The sequence below is a fragment of the Chiloscyllium plagiosum genome, unplaced genomic scaffold (assembly GCF_037043375.1).
Source record: "Chiloscyllium plagiosum isolate Xiang-an unplaced genomic scaffold, Cpla_swu_hap1 HiC_scaffold_9, whole genome shotgun sequence".
Taxonomy (NCBI): Eukaryota; Metazoa; Chordata; class Chondrichthyes; order Orectolobiformes; family Hemiscylliidae; genus Chiloscyllium; species Chiloscyllium plagiosum.
In genome coordinates this window covers 27913994-27930904 of record NW_028270147.1, presented here as the reverse complement: position 1 = coordinate 27930904, position 16911 = coordinate 27913994, and the positions used below count along the sequence as shown (strand labels likewise).

Sequence of the window (16911 nt, the reverse complement as noted above, 5' to 3'; positions counted from 1 at the left end):
ATCACTTCCTCGGGAAGTTCACATATAAATGACTCTCTGTGTACAAAAGGTTGCCCTTCATATCTTTTTAAAATCTTTCTCCTCTCACCTTAAAAATATGCCTCCTAGTTTTGAAATCCTCAACCCTAGGGAAAAGACACCTACCATTAACCCAATCTATATCCTCCCGATTTTATAAACATCTATAAGGTCACCCCTTAACCTCCTACGTTCCATTGAAAATAGTCCCAGTCTATCCAGCCTCTCCCTATAACTCAAACTCTTCACTCATGGAAACATCCTGTTAAATCTTTTCTGAACCAACTGTTCTGAATCCATAGCTTAATAATATTCTTCCTATAGCTGGTCGACCAGAATGGCACGCAGTATTCTAGAAGAGGCCTCACCAACATCCTGTACAACCTCAAAATTACATCCCAAACCTTAAAGGTCTGATTAATGAAGACAAGTGTGCTAAACACCTTATTAACTGCCCTGTCTAGCCAGGAAAATTTCTTCACCCAGAAAGTAGTGAGCCTGTGAAATTCACTACGACAGAAAACAGTCAAAGTCAAAGCATATTAAGATTTCAAGAAGGAGTTGGAAAAAGCCTTTAGGGCTAAAGAGATCAAAGGATAGGTGGGAAAAGCCGGAGCAAGCTACTGAGTTGGATGATCAGCTATGATTGGAATGAATAGCAGAGCAGGCTTGAATGGCCACATAGAAAAAAATAAGAGCAGGAATAGACTGTTTCTATGGTTATGTATAGTTTGACTGCAGCTGTCAGGATTTAAAAATTTCAGAATACAACAGCTGACTGCTCTGAAAAGGGACATGGTTTGCCAAACTGCCTGAGATTACTACTGCTCAGAAAATCAGACCCTGGATCTTGATAAACTAAGGGCAGAGTTTAAGTCCGATTGACATAAAAGGGACTATGGGTACATTTTCAATCTTAGTGACCCAGCAATAAGCAATTAGTTCCCTCTACAGCTTCCACAATGACCAGATGTTTGGGACAATACAGGAACATACCAATTCGATTTATACACAAGTACACAAGTTTTGTAATATTTATTGAAAAAACCCACTAATCTCAGGGAAAATCCCATAACTATCCTTATGTACAATATATCACCATTTAAGAATTTTATTAATGAGGTCAATCAAAACTTATGCAGTGTCTGGAAAATAGTATGAGCCAGATCAGTTTCAAGAGTTTATGTTTTATCTACAATTCTGTTTTACCAATAATAATGATTATCTTCTTGTTGGCATGTCTTGGAATTTTCAGCTGTGATATAAGTGACTCTGTCACTTGACTCAGGGTAGAGCTGATGAATGCCGTATATACTCAAACACCAGCTGAAATATAGGGCCAAATGCCAAATATTTAATTCAAACAGCTGAACCAAGATGAAGCACGGAAGAATTGGATGTAGAAACATAATGTCATGATTCACTGGGATAGCGCACTAGAAATCAAACCCGAGTATTCCCAATGTCATCACAAAGTTAAAGTATTTCAAAGAAATATAAAAAAAGCTCCAAACTACTGTTCTTGAGAACCAGGTTGACTGAAAACACTGACCAGGTTTCTGTACTTAACATGAATCACTATTTATTACAGATTCTAGCCACCAGTAAATAAATAAACTAAATTAGGTACATTCAAAAAATTAAAACTTTAAGCTCCATATAATCTCCCCTTTATATACACACAGACAGACATGCAAAAACAGAACAAAAAGAAACACATAAGCATTGGAAAACTGTTTCTTGTTATCTGAAGATTTCTCCTTGATCATCCTTTTTCTGAATTTCTTCCACTGGTTTGCATGAGGCACAAGGTGGCTGTTTCATTTTTTGAAAGGTCTCTTATTTGATTCAACCTACAAATTGCGGGATCCATTAAAGGAAAAGAAAAGCTGGTTTACTTCAGCTTAAAGTGGTTTAATGTAGAGAACTGAGAGAGTTTTCTGGCTGCTGCTCTGATCCTCTCTTCTCGTTTGACAAAGTTCTGTCTTGTTCACAGCCCAAGCTGTTCAGCTACCTGACAACCAATCACATAGTTGTTGACGGGCAGAGAAGCTTTGTCTTCTATCATTGGTTTTTGGACTGGGGACCAAACAGCTTCACTTGTAAACAATCTCTCAGATCCAATTTACCTGGAACCCACAGCTGCACAGAATTCACTAAGTGAACTAAATTCTTTACTACCTCAACCTGCAGCCATCCTTGTAAAAAACAGTCGCTCACTAAAATCCTTTAGGAAAAGAAATTTACCAACCTTACCTGGTCTGGCCTACATGTGACTTCAGACTCATAACCAGCCTCTGACATGGATGAGCAAGCCATTCAGTTCAAGGACAGTTGGAATGAGCATAAAATGCTGGCTTTGCTGGCAATACCCACATCCCATAAATGAATAAAAAAAATTGGTCTTTCTTTATAGGACCGGCTTCTCATTTGAAGCTTCAATTTAGAGAACATTTGCCATTATGTTTTCAAGGTGAGTGTATTCTTCCTTAGATATGGAGATCAAAACTTTATTATTGCAGGTGTAGCCTTAACAAGGCCTGGGAGCACGACTTCATTAATTTTATGCTATGGTGCCCTTTAATGAATTGCCCTTGCAATTTAACTTCTAAATCTTTGCCGTACTGCATACTCGCTTTCTGTGTTATTTATCTGAGTACTTTCCAATCTATCTGAAGACCAACATTTCCAATTTCCTCAATTTTTAGCAGGAATTTTGCTTTTCTAGTCTCATGAAGAATGCAAATACCCTCATACCTCCCTACATTATACTTCACCTGTCACTTTGTTGCACACTCATTGTGGGAGAGTTTTAAGTGAAGGCTTGCCTGCCGACAGACTAGTACTTGGCTCAGAGTGAGATGCCCCTCCCACAATTGTTGGCCATCTAGTCCGAGCAGCATCATTGAGAGCAGTAGCCACAGTTATAACTATAGCCAGTCTCTAATAAAAAAGACAAAAAAACTGCAGATGCTGGAATCCAAAGTAGACAGGCAGGATGCTGGAAGGACACAGCAAGCCAGGCACCATCAGGAGGTGAAGAAATTGACGTTTCGAGTGTAACCCTTCTTCAGGACAGGGGGTGGGTGTGGGGGAGCTGCAGAGAAATGGGGAGGTAGGGAATGGGTGGTGAAGGGGAGACAGGTGAAGACAGGTAGAGGGTACGACCTGGTTGGTCAATGAAAGGAGTGAATCCGATTGGTGGCTGGGAGGAATGGCAGGGAGGCGAAAGGGTTGGGAAGGGAGTCTGGTGTTGGGGAGGGGTGTTATTTTAAATTGGAGAACTCAATGTTGAGTCCTCCAGACTGTAGGGTGCCCAGGCGGAAGATAAGGTGTTGTTCCTCCAATAGGAGCTGTGGTTTGTTTTGGCCAAGGGTAGTCATGTCAGAAAGGCAGTGGTTGGGGGAATTGAAATGGGCGGTGACTGAGAGGTCCAGTCAGCTCCTGTGGACCCAGCTCCAATAAAGAAAAGCCATATTGCAGGAAACTCAGCTAAGTCCAGATTTCAATCAGACCAGGTAGACAGGTAGGGGTCAATGAGGGAATGGGCCAGATATAGGAAGGGAAATTAAGGGCCCTGGTATTTTTCCTGTTTCCCAGCCACTTTGTCCACCTCTTTCCTATGAAACATCCCACCCTCACAACATCTTATATGGCCCTTTGAATAATCAATGTTTCTGTTTCCAGAGTTCATCAAACAAGCATAGAAATGAAAATATCCATTGTTGTCAGCTAGTAACAAATAGCACGTGGAATTCTTTTATTCATTCTTAGCATGTTGGTATCACTGCCTGCGCCAACATTTAGGCCCATTCTTAATAATCCAGAGAAGGTGGTGGTGAGCAGCCTTCTTGAACTGCTGCAGTTCTGGGAGGTAGGTACACCCTGAGTGCTGTAAGGAAGTGGATTGCAGGATTTTGACTCACTGGCAGTGAAGGAATGGTGATATAGTTCAGACACAGCATGGTGTATGGCTTGGAGGGAAACTCAAAACTGTTGATGTTCCCATACTTCTGCTGCCTTTGCTAAATGAGGTGGGTAGAGCTTGCAGCTTTAAAAGATTTGGTTGTAGGAACCTTAGTGAGTTATAGCAGTGTATGTTTGTAGATTGTACACATCGCTGCCTCTGTTCGTTGTGGTAAAGGAAGTAAATGTTGAAGGTTGTGAATGGGATGCCAATCAAACAGATACTTTGTCCTGGATGGCTTCAAGCTTCTTGAGTGTTTGTTGCAGTTGCACTCATCCAGGTAAGTGCACAGTTGTGTTCATTATACTCCTGACTTTAACTTGTAGATAGTAGACAAACCTTGGTGAAACTGGAGGTGAGTTATTCATTCCTAGCTTACATCATACTCTTTGTATCCATGGTATTTATATGGCTATTCCAGTTCAGCTTTTAGCCAATGACAGCTATCAGGATATTGATAATGGAAGGTTCTGTGATGATCATGCCATTATAAATGACCTAGATCTCAACATGTAGGAGGCAACTTTAAAGTTGTGAACAAAACAAAATTTGGGAGCATTTTAAACTGTGAGGAAGACAGTGTAGAGTAGAGTAGAATAGTTTTTTATTTGCCATTTCTACCATATGCAACTGATACAGTAAAAATTAGACAGCGTTTTCCCAGGACCAAAGTTCCTACATGGACAGCACAAACTACACTCCAAAGTAGAACTCCAAAAGGCCATAGACAAGGTGGTGAATGGGCAGACAGGTGGCAGATGAGTTCAATGTAGAGAAATGTGAGATGATACAGTCTTAACAAAAGAAGATGGAGATACTATATTCAATTATTTGCCGGACCAGAGAGACCTGGGTCTTTAAAGGTGGCAGAACAGGTAGAGACAGCTGTCAATGAAGCATAGCATATCCTAGGCTTCATTACTAGGGGTATAAATTTCAAGAACAAAGAGGTTACATTAAATTTATATAAGACACTATGTACAGTGTGGGTGCCAAATTTTAGAAAGAATGTCAATGGTTTGGACAGAATGCAAAAGAGGTTTACAAGAATGGTTCCAGAAATAGGAAACTACAAATATAAGAATAGGTTAGAGAAGTTGGGATGGTTTTGCTTGGAGAGAAGAAGGCTAACAGCAACTTTGACAGGAGTTTACAAAATCAGAACAGACCTGGATAGAGAAGGCGTTTCTGCTCGTAAAAGGATCAGGGATGGGGAAAGGGTACAGGTTTAAAATGTTTTACAAAAGAAGAAAATGTGATGTGAGAAAAAAACATTTTCCCTCAAAGAGTACTAAACATGTGGAATGCACTGCCAGGAAGTGTGCTGGAGGCAGGTTCAACTGAGGCATTCAAAAGGGCATTAGATTCTTATTTAAACAAAAACAGCATGCAAGACTATGGGGAAAAGATAAGCGATTGGCAATGAGTCAAAAAGCTCAGAGAGCTAGTCCAGACATGATGAGCCAAATGGACTCCCTCTGCTCCCCAGAATGTGGGTGATTCTGTGATTAAATGACAAGCGGCTGTGATTAGATTCTCTCATGTTGGAGATGGTAATGGCCCAGTACAACTGCTACTTATTGGCAGTATGTATCATTAATGTTAACATTACTACAGCTATATTATAACCATGTTAGTTTTTGCGTACCCTATCATGGAGTTTGCACATTCTCCCTGTGTCTGTGTGGGTTTCTTCGCACAGTCCAAAGATGTGAAGGTCAGGTGAATTGGCCATGTTAAATTGCCCATAGCATTCGGTGCGTTAGTCAGAGGGGGGGTGGGTTGCTCTTTGGAGGGTCGCTGTGGACTGGTTGGGCTGAAGGGCCTGTTTCCACACTGTAGGGAATCCAATCTATAATGGTTGAGATCCTCCTGCCGCAAGTGAAGGTTTGCCGTTAGCAGGTTTTGTGGGTGAAATTGCAATAATGGGACTGTATAATAGGCTCACAGTAAAGCACTAACATGCATACATGGCACATGATTCTCAAAAGTACTTACATTTACATCAATTTTGTCCCATTGTCAATTTTATTATAATCACACTCTATTCTGGTGCTTAGTATATGCTTTAAGTTTTTGTACTAAAATTGTTTTGCATAGTAGACATTACAGTGGGAAGCAAAAATGAACAGAATCTTTACATTTGTTCATCAAGAATATTGATACAAAACTGTAAACCATTTAGATTCTTAAAAGTTAAATCACACAGAGAGACCTGAGGGCTCCAATGCTTCTCACTACTCAAAGATCTTTGTTGTTAAATCATTCTATATTGTTGCTCAGGAGTCATTAGATTTTTCTGGGATTACTGATACACTACAATGCAATTACATTCCCCCCGCCCCCTTGTATGAAGCAATTATCCTGAATAATATTATGCACCCGAGAGGAGGAAGTCTTCGACTTTTATAGAATGGGAAAGATCTTGTGCAGTTTACCCGTGTTGCAGGTATTGAATTATTCCTCCCTGTATTGAGCAAACTAAAGGGGACAAATTTTATTTTATCAGCATCATGCAATGTTGTTAATTTTACAGGAAATGATTTCATTAGTTGTTTGTAATTCTGTACAGATAAGAACACTGATTTCAGCGATAGCTTCAGTCCTCATGAACATGTTTTGCACATTCCACAATATGTACTTGGTGACAGTAAATGGATATTTGGAGGAATAATTCAATACCTGCAACACGGATAAACTGCACAAGATCTTTCCCATTCTATAAAAGTCGAAGACTTTCTCCTCTCGGGTGCATAATATTATTCAGGATGATTGCTTCATACAAGGGGGCGGGGGGGAATGTAATTGCATTGTAGTGTATCAGTAATCCCAGAAAAATCTACAGACTCCTGAGCAACAATATAGAATGATTTAACAACAAAGATCTTTGAGTAGTGAGAAGCATTGGAGCCCTCAGGTCTCTCTGTGTGATATAACTTTTAAGAATCTAAATGGTTTACAGTTTTGTATCAATATTCTTGATGAACAAATGTAAAGATTCTGTTCATTTTTGCTTCCCACTGTAATGTCTACTATGCAAAGCAATTTTAGTACAAAAACTTAAAGCATATATAAGCACCAGAATAGAGTGTGATTATAATAAAATTGACAATGGGACAAAATTGATGTAAATGTAAGTACTTTTGAGAATCATGTGCCATGTATGCATGTTAGTGCTTTACTGTGAGCCTATTATACAGTCCCATTATTGCAATTTCACCCACAAAACCTGCTAACGGCAAACCTTCACTTGCGGCAGGAGGATCTCAACCATTATAGATTGGATTCCCTACAGTGTGGAAACAGGCCCTTCAGCCCAACCAGTCCACAGCGACCCTCCAAAGAGCAACCCACCCCCCCTCTGACTAACGCACCTAATGCTATGGGCAATTTAACATGGCCAATTCACCTGACCTTCACATCTTTGGACTGTGCGAAGAAACCCACACAGACACAGGGAGAATGTGCAAACTCCATACAGACAGTCTCCAGAGGCTGGAATTGAACCTGGGACCCTGGTGCTGTAAGGCAGCAGTGCTAAGCACTGAGCCACCGTGCCAATTATGCCAGTTTTTGTTCACAACATACTCACAAAGGACATCTAGCCCAGCTCAACTCATCCATCCAAAGTAACACTTGGACATATGACAGCACAGTGACTCAGTGGTTAGCACTGCTGCCTCACAGCACCAGGGACCTGGATTTGATTCCAGCCTTGGGCAACTGTCTGTGTGAAGTTTGCACATTCTCCCAGTGTCTGCATGGGTTTCCTCCCACAGTCTAAATGTGCTGATTAGGTGAATGTGAAATTGCTGATAGTGTTCAGGGATGTGCAGGTTAGGGGAATGGGTCTGGCTGGGTTAGTGTTTGGAGGGTAGGTGTGGACTTGGGCCAAATGGCCTGCTTCCATGCTGTGTTTTATGATATGTTTTAGGAGCAGGAATAGGTCATTTGGATCCTTGTGTCTCCTCCACAATTTAGTAACATTCCCTATACTATCCAAGTGACCACAAGCCAAAGGTAATTAAATTGGCTGTAAAGCAAGTTGGAACATCATGAATGATACTGCACGAATGTAGATTTTATCTTTTTTTCATTACATTTATATGCATTACAGTAAAGTAACAAAAGGACTGGTGAAATTGGAGGCCCAAAGCAGATTCTCTATGGATAATTAATCACAGAGTAATCAATTGAGTTTAGGTGGCTATAAAGAAATTGTTACATTTAGAAAACAATTCAACTTTGTAGATTACACAACTTTATCATCCAGACTTGTTTGGCACAATATGCTATAAATAGCAAAAGTATCAATACTTTTGTAGTATTGATACTGTCCCAAAGATTTGTCAATCAGACATCTACCAATAGCTGAGGACAAATGTATATAGAATTGCTGATCAGAATTGTTCAGAGAACAATACATGGTAAAAAAAAAATCAATACGACCTTTACTCAAGAACTGAATTGTTTTCCCTTTCCATATAAGTGCACTGGCGTCCAAATCAGAGGCCTTGAGCTGAACCCTGCCTTCTTCCCTTGAGATTTTGAGCTATGTCAGAGAATGTCCCTTGACTTTCTGCCTACCCATCTCAATTCCCTTAAGATCTCTTACCTGAAGGGAATTGCTGGGGTTGGAGAGGAGTAGCCTCGGCAGAAGATCTAACATCAGCTTCTTTGAGGCATCTTGGGAGTCAAACTGGTAGGCATGCAGGAATTTAAGGGTGGAACATGTGGAATGTCCTCTCAACTTTGGTTAAATAACATTCACCCTCTTGACTGATTACTGGTGACACACATGACAAGCTGTCTGACTAGCATGCAAAACAGAAGCACTGTAAGGTAGACATTCTGAATGAGGCACCAATGTGCAAAAAGCCAAGGCAAGGCAGAGGTGTTATTAGCATCCAGTAGGACCAAAGTGAGTTGTGCATGAATAAAGTAAGTGAAAAACCCTGAGAAGCAATCTATTCTAATGCATATGATAGGTGCTTTTTGGTGTACAAAGTGGCTTGGCAGCAACATTTTAATGAAAGGTATCGATGCTCTCCAAAATGCACTTCAGAAACGGTGAACTGTATTCTAAGTGAGTAGGAGATATGCCATGATAATAAGGTGAGGATGATTTGTGTCCATTGCCAACCTCCATGGTCAAAAGATGCAGGTGATCCCTGCTCAAGCACCGCCTTGTAGTACTTAGATGTGAAGGAATGCTGACCAAGATGGAAGCCTGAAAGAGCAGTAGTGAGCTGGAGTCACCAGGAGGCTGCTCAAGCCTCCATGTCAAGAATTGTTGCTGTAAGTTTCTCTCCACTGCATTGGAATATAACAAACTGCATATAAATGAGGTAAAAACAAAGACTGCAGATGCTGGAAAGCAGAGTCTAGATTAGAGTGGTGCTGGAAAAGCACAGCAGGTCAGGCAACATCCGAGGAGCAGGAAAATCGACATTTCGGGCTAAAGCCCTTCATCAGGAAAGGAGGCAGGGTGCCTGCAGAGTGGAGAGATAAATGAGAGGGGGGTGGGGGTGGGGAGAAAGTAGCATAGAATACAATAGGTGAATGGGGGTGGGGATGGAGGTGATAGGTCAGAGAGGAGGGTGGAGTGGATAGGTGGAAAGGAAGATAGGCAGGTAGGAAAGGTCATGAGGGCGGTGCTGAGCTGGAAGGCTGGAGCTGGGGTGAGGTGGGGGAAGGGGAAATGAGGAAACTGCTGAAATCCACATTGATGCCCTGGGGTTGAAGTGTTCCGAGGCAGAAGATGAGGCACCCTTCCTCCAGGCACCGGGTTGTGAGGGAACGGTGGTGAAGGAGGCCCAGGATCTGCATGTCCTCGGCAGAGTGGGAGGGGGAGTTGAAATGTTGGGCCACAGGGCGGTGGGGTTGATTGGTGCAAGTGTCCCGGAGATGTTCCCTAAAGCGCTATTCCTCTGCCTTCGCCGCATCTGCTTCCAAGAGGACCAGTTCTACCACAGAACACACCAGATGGCCTCCTTCTTTAGAGACTGCAATTTCCTTTTCCACGTGGTTAAAGATGCCCTCCAACACATCTCATCCACAACCCGCCCCTCCACCCTCAAACCCTACCCCTCCAACCGTAACAAGGACAGAATCCCCCTTGTGCTCACCTTCCACCCCACCAATCTTTGCATAAACCACATCATCCGACGACATTTCTACCACCTCCAAACGGACCCCACCACCGGGGATATATTTCCCTCCCCACCCATTTCCGCTTTCCGCAAAGACTGTTCCCTCCGTGACTACCTGGTCAGATCCACGCCCCCCCAGCAACCCACCCTCCCTTCCTGGCACCCTCCCTACCACCGCAGAAAATGCAAAACCTGCGCCCACACCTCCTCCCTCACCTCCATCCAAGGCCCCAAAGGAGCCTTCCACATCCATCAAAGTTTTACCTGCACATCCACCAATATCATTTATTGTATCCGTTGCTCCCGATGCGGTCTCCTCTACACTGGGTAGACTGGACGCCTCTTAGCAGAGCACTTTAGGGAACATCTCTGGGACACAGGCACCAATTAACCCCACCGCCCTGTGGCCCAACATGTCAACTCCTCCTCCCACTCTGCCAAGGACATGGAGGTCCTGGGCCTCCGCTACCACTGTTTCCTCACAACCCGGTGCCTGGAGGAAGAGCGCCTCATCTTCTGCCTCGGACTACTTCAACCCCAGGGCATCAATGTGGATTTCACCAGTTTCCTCATTTCCCCTTCCCTCACTTCACCCCAGCTCCAGCCTTCCAGCTCAGCACCACCCTCATGACCTGTCCTACCTGCCTATCTTCCCTTTCACCTATCCACTCCACCCTCCTCTGTGACCTATCGCCTTCATCCCCACCCCTATTCACCCATTGTACTCTTTGCTACTTTCTCCCCACACCCCCTCTCATTTATCTCTCCACTCTGCAGGCACCCTGCCTCCTTTCCTGATGAAGGGCTTTTGCCCGAAATGTCGATTTTCCTGCTCCTCGGATGTTGCCTGACCTGCTGTGCTTTTCTAGCACCACTCTAATCTCGACACTGCATATAAATGAGGCAGTAATAATGACATGGCTAATGCATGCTTTCGACCTTGTGGAAGCAAAACGCTTGCCTCATTTGGGTGGAAAATCAGACTTATTTTCTTAACATTTAGAATGTCATATTTCAATTCTTGTTATATAGAGCTGTGATGAGTCCAGTGATAGAGATTGAAGTGACTTGAACTCAGCCCACCATGGCTATTTCCATTTGTATTGTTATGCATTCTACATTCCAATTCAATGCAATGGAGGCGGTCTGTCTGCAAAACCCATCAAAAACACTGACTTCAAGGAGTGTGATTGACTCACATCTCCCGTCTCATTAGCAAAGCATCTAAGCAATGATCTGAGTTGTTCAACTCATGAAAATAAGTCATTAAGGCTAATTGCTTGGACAATGAACTCTTAGGTAACCAATAGGAACTAAGGATGTCAACTTTGGAACATATAGGCAATCTTTGATTTTGATCCCTCTGGCAGATCACAGGAAAGTCAACCATTTTTAAAGTTTTAATCATGTGCTTCTGCAGCAGAATTAAAGACACAATTTTAGGGAGAAGACTGAGGTGGGATGTCTCCTGCCAACATTAGCAGCCTGATGTTAAGGTAAAGTACTGCCACTACTCATCTTTTCTATAATGGATGTAAGGATTTGTTCAGTTAACAGTAGAAGAGGATGAATTCCTAATGAGTTTTAACAAGAAGAGGCACTTGTCTTAAGAACAATGTTTAGGATGGTGCATGATAAAAATAGGTACAAATTATATTGCCTTATTGGACATATTTATTAATATTATCAGTAGTCAGACATGTCATGTCTAACCCCATCAAGATCCAGAGCTGGAGTCCTTGATTCTCCACCCACTGTGTGACATCATCAGTCTGCCTTGTGCAGACTGCATAATTAACTTTTAAAGACACATTACCTTACACAGACTGCCTCCTTCATTCTTCAAATCACCTGATAGCTTTCTTGGGCTCTGAGTTTAAATTCTGTTTTCTGACTCTAATCATTTAGGGAAGTCCTCCAAAAAGAAATCTATTAAAAGAATTTAACTGAACAATACTGCCTCCAGAGGAACAACTAATTCAATCATTGATGTCTTTAAATTGGAAACACCAAAATTATTGAATTTGAAACAAGCCAAGGCACCAAACTACAGGCTCTTCCTTTTTTAAGACATTTTACAATTTGACCACCTTATACCTCCCCACTCTATAATTTGTTGTTGAATGCTGACTGTGAATTTTTGCACATGCAAAATTCAGCATGTATTTTCTTATATTACTTCAATGAGTTTAAGGATAATAAAACTAATCTCATTGTTTAGCTCAAGGAAACCTGTCCTTGTGGTTATTTTATGATCACACCATGTAAACAGAGACATCCAACACCTCCTCACCTGATTTTACCACAGCACTCTCAGTTTCTATGTTTTGTGTTCCAGAAAAAATAAGTTGCATGATCATGAACATGAAGCCTAAAGCAACAGACTGGTGACATGTGGTTGATATGTAGTTCTGTCAGGGAATATAAATAACTTCCTGTTACATAAATCCTCTTATTGCAACAGCTTAACAACAAGTCCTTCAGGAAGCGCATTTTCCCCACCCTGTTCCTTGTCTATACCAGTAGCTCAGTGCACGATATCAAAAGCAATGTTATTGTTCCTGAAGTCGACATAAGCAATAACCATTTCAGCCTGATTAGCACAGAAAATATCAGGATTTTTCAGACATATGAAAAGGTAGATGGTGATGTTGCATATGCTGTCCATAACTCTTATTTGTAGGGTTCTTCCCCAAATGCTTATAAAAGTAAACAATCATGTTAAATTTGGTCTGACAAAAGAATCGCAAAATATAGACCTTGCATGAAGAGTTGAAAATGTGTTGCTGGAAAAGCGCAGCAGGTCAGGCAGCATCCAAGGAACAGGAGAATCGACGTTTCGGGCATAAGCCGGGCTTATGCCCGAAACATCGATTCTCCTGTTCCTTGGATGCTGCCTGCCCTGTTGCGCTTTTTCAGCAACACATTTTCAGCTCTGATCTCCAGCATCTGCAGTCCTCACTTTCTCCTTGCATGAAGAGTTCTCAAGAAATTGTTATCCAGTTATTGTAACAAACAATTTGAGTGTTTTGCTGCAGTTATGCTGGGTAAATGACAGACTCTGCTTGGCAATGACAACAAACCTACTAAACCTCAGTCAGTTACTGACCTCTGTAGAGTTGACTGTTTCCAATCAGAATTTACCCATTAAAACTCAGTAAGCACATGACAGAGCTAATAACCTTCTATAATGTCAGAGGACAGATCCCCAACAATGCTGGACCTCTTTCCATTACACCAAAACACACCTGAATATAGTTAAAAATCACACAACACCAGGTTATAGTCAACAGGATTAATTGGAAACACTAGCTTTCTGAGCACTGCTCCTTCATCAGGTGGTCGTGGGGTACACAATTGTAAGACAGAATTTATAGCAAAAGTTTCTGTGTCTTACAATTGTGTACACCACAACCACCTGATGAAGGAGCAGCGCTCCAAAAGTTGGTGCTTCCAACTAAATCTGTTGGTCTATAACCTGGTATTGTGTGATTTTTAACTTTGTACACCCCAGTCCAACACCGGCATCTCCAAATCATACCTGAATATTGTATTTGTGCCTTTAAGTAGTCAAAGCTCCCTTTTACAGCCACACTGAGAGAAGTTCTGAAGCTACAATTAATTTGGCTAGTTCTCATTTGTAGGTTCAGGAACATTTGTTGCTTATCTTCTCGTTTTCTTACCCACTTCCTTTCTCACCTGGAGGTACTTATGCTGATTTTTAGTTTCAAACATGCAATCAGCCGCATTTAGTGTAGACAGTAGACAGGAATAGTGCTCAAAAGGTACTACCAACGGAATCAATGAACATTGGAAATCTTCCCATCAGATAATGTCAGCACAGTGTACTCAAATAAAAACGTTTTCCAAATAATAATATATACATGTTATATCCAACAGGACTGTTGCAAATACGTGAGTGCTGGAAGCCTGAAATAATGAGCCAAATTGCAGTGTTACATTACATTGCATACTGATACTGGGGACTGGATCAAAAAATAGACATAATTTTTCATATTCTACTCAAAATCAAACTTCATCTGTATAAAAATGTATAAAGTTTATATGTTATAATATAAGTAAATATTGTTGAATTCTTTTCTTTGCTGGATCAAGAAACAGTGCTGGTGTAGTGATTGTAACTGGGTCAGCCAGACAGACCTCATAGAATGAGTTTCCTGATTTGGGCTGTTAATCTGGTCGAATGCGGGAACCCTGGCTGACAGATCAATCAGGATCATCAGAGATTCTGCTCACTCTGAGGAAGCCAGACCAGTGTCAAGGACTATGCACATGTAAATAAAGGGTGACTTTGTGATGGGACACTGACCTCTGTGGATGTATTTCAGCTAGCACCATAGATTAATTAGTAGAATGATTTCATTATGTGTGACAGGAATGCTATGAAGTTTGGCTGCGCACATGCTGTTTTATTTAGTCACGCATTTCTGCGAATCAATGGTTTCTTCTTTCTCATGTTATTTGAGAGGGGCCCAATCAAACTAGACAAGCTTACAAATAAAGCAATATTCATGAAATCCTTAGGATAGATAATTCTTAAGTGACATTACTTACATATTGTTCATGAGCCAGTTATTGGAATGCCCAGTGCACTGGATATACCTAAGGATATGTGATGTGTGTGTGTTAAAATAAATTTTGAGGTTACACTATTATTCAAAGTTCAATATTCAGGCAACACAGAGAGCGGGTATCTACATATGGGAATAAGACATTTGCAAGTATCTTGATAGCTGAAAACACTTTTTAAACATCAGTCCATGTGTGCAGTAACAATCTCACAGTAAGATCCAATTAAAACACTTGGAACCAACAGCTGTCCTTTAAACGTGTTTTTAATGGGCTCCACTGATTTCTCTTCTGGTGAAGGTTTCAGGCAGTAAATACAATAACTGATATTAAAAAAACTGATTCACAAGACACCAAAGTAGCCTGGCTGATGAGGTGCCAGTTGTCTGAGAATGTTTGTCAGCATTTTACTTTGATCACATTTGATAGTTTCTACAATCGGTTGATCTTAAATTAGTCATGAAATACTCTAAAAATGTGTAACGACACATTAGACCAGACTGTGTATTCTATTTAACGTCTGAACACTTAAAGTGCAATAACAACACTCCCCAGAGACCGTATTTAACATTTAACATATCCAATAAGTGAGGCTTTATCTGTCTCCCACAACAAGAAAGTTGCAGCCCACGTTTCAGATCACGCATATTCTCAGCAGCAAAATGGGAGAGTTATTCCACATCAGTCAATGCTACAAAACTAAAAGTAATGCTTCTGAAAATTTCCTGTACCCTTATAGAATTGAAGTTGCATTGGGGATTAGTTTAGTTCATTTGGCAGGACCATGAGCTTGTGGGTTCAATTCCCATCGTTGGCTGAGGTTACCATGAAGGACTCTCCTTCTTGACCTCTCTCCTAGTGGCCCTCAGGTTAAAATACCGCTAGTCGTCACTGTCCAATGAGAGAGCAGCTCTTTGTTCTGGTAAGTCTATGATGATCCAAGGTTGCATTGTTATCAAACATAATACATGAGATTGGACATTAAGGTCGTGTCTGACGTTATTGTAAGGTAGTGGTAATGTGGACTAGTGGAATAATAATCCTTGACCCCAGGCTAGTGTTCTGGAGACACAGACTCAAATCCCATCATGGCAGATAGTGTAACTTGGATTCAATAAAAATAAATAGCGACCATGCAACTACTGCTCACTGCCATAAAAACCCACCTGATTCACTAATGTCTTTTGAGAAAGGAAATCTTCCATCCTTACCTAGTTTGGCCTACATGTGATTCCAGATCCACAGCAATGTGGCTGACTGTTAACTGCCCTCTGGACAATTAGGGATTAGCAATAGATACCGATCCAGCCAGCAATGCTCGCATCTGTGAATGAACATAACAAATTCAATGTAACAAAATCCATCCAACATTCTAGTTAATAATCCATGACACTTAATGAGAAATAGTCCTTTGTCTGATTGCTATTGGAGTGCATCGGCATCAAGAAGAGGTAGATTAATTCTACTTAGACAATTTTGCATACATCTAATTCTGAAGTGATATATCAGTATCTTAATTTGTAGGACAGGTTTTAAGAATACCAGCAGATTAAATGTACTGTTGGAAAAAAAACAATTTACCATTGTTCACAGCAGTGCCAATGTTGATTGTGCTCAGGACAAATGAAGGGAATGAGAAATTTGCATATCCACAGGTCAAAGGCTGAATTAAAATGCTAGCTGACCTATTTATGATGATTCACAGATAAGGTAATAATTGAGATGTGGTGGTTTCAGATTTAGCGATATATACTGGATTAACTTTCTCTCTTTAATTAACAATTATCATTACTGACACTTCAACATTTCATATACAGTACATCTACATGAATATGCACATCCTCAAAATTTGTCATAAGGCTATTTTCTGCTTAAACTAAGCTATGCCATTAAATGGAAGTTCACATTAGAACCATTTTACATTACTTAGATCTGCACATCAAAACAAAAAGTGTGGTGCTGGAAAAGTCAGGAATGTAATTGATGAAAGGCTTATGCCCGAAACGTCGACTCTCCTGCTCCTCGGATGTTGCCTGACCGGCTGTGCTTTTCCAGCACCATACGTTTTGACTCTGATCTCCAACATGGCAGGTGGGACTAGATTGGGTTGTGATATCTGGTTGGCATGGATGTGTTGGACCGAAGAGTCTGTTTCCATGCTGTACATCTCTATGACTCTATCTG

General features: G+C 41.2%; 1 long non-coding RNA gene across 1 annotated transcript; it reads right to left on the bottom strand.

The window, feature by feature from the left end:
- Positions 1-1750: 1750 nt before the first annotated feature.
- On the bottom strand, positions 1751-16043 carry LOC148149110 (uncharacterized). Its single transcript, XR_015758020.1, has 3 exons — positions 15939-16043; positions 14713-14760; positions 1751-1871 (listed from the first exon to the last, which is right to left on the bottom strand). It is a non-coding gene; the product is annotated as an uncharacterized LOC148149110 (long non-coding RNA).
- Between the last annotated feature and the right edge of the window lie 868 nt (positions 16044-16911).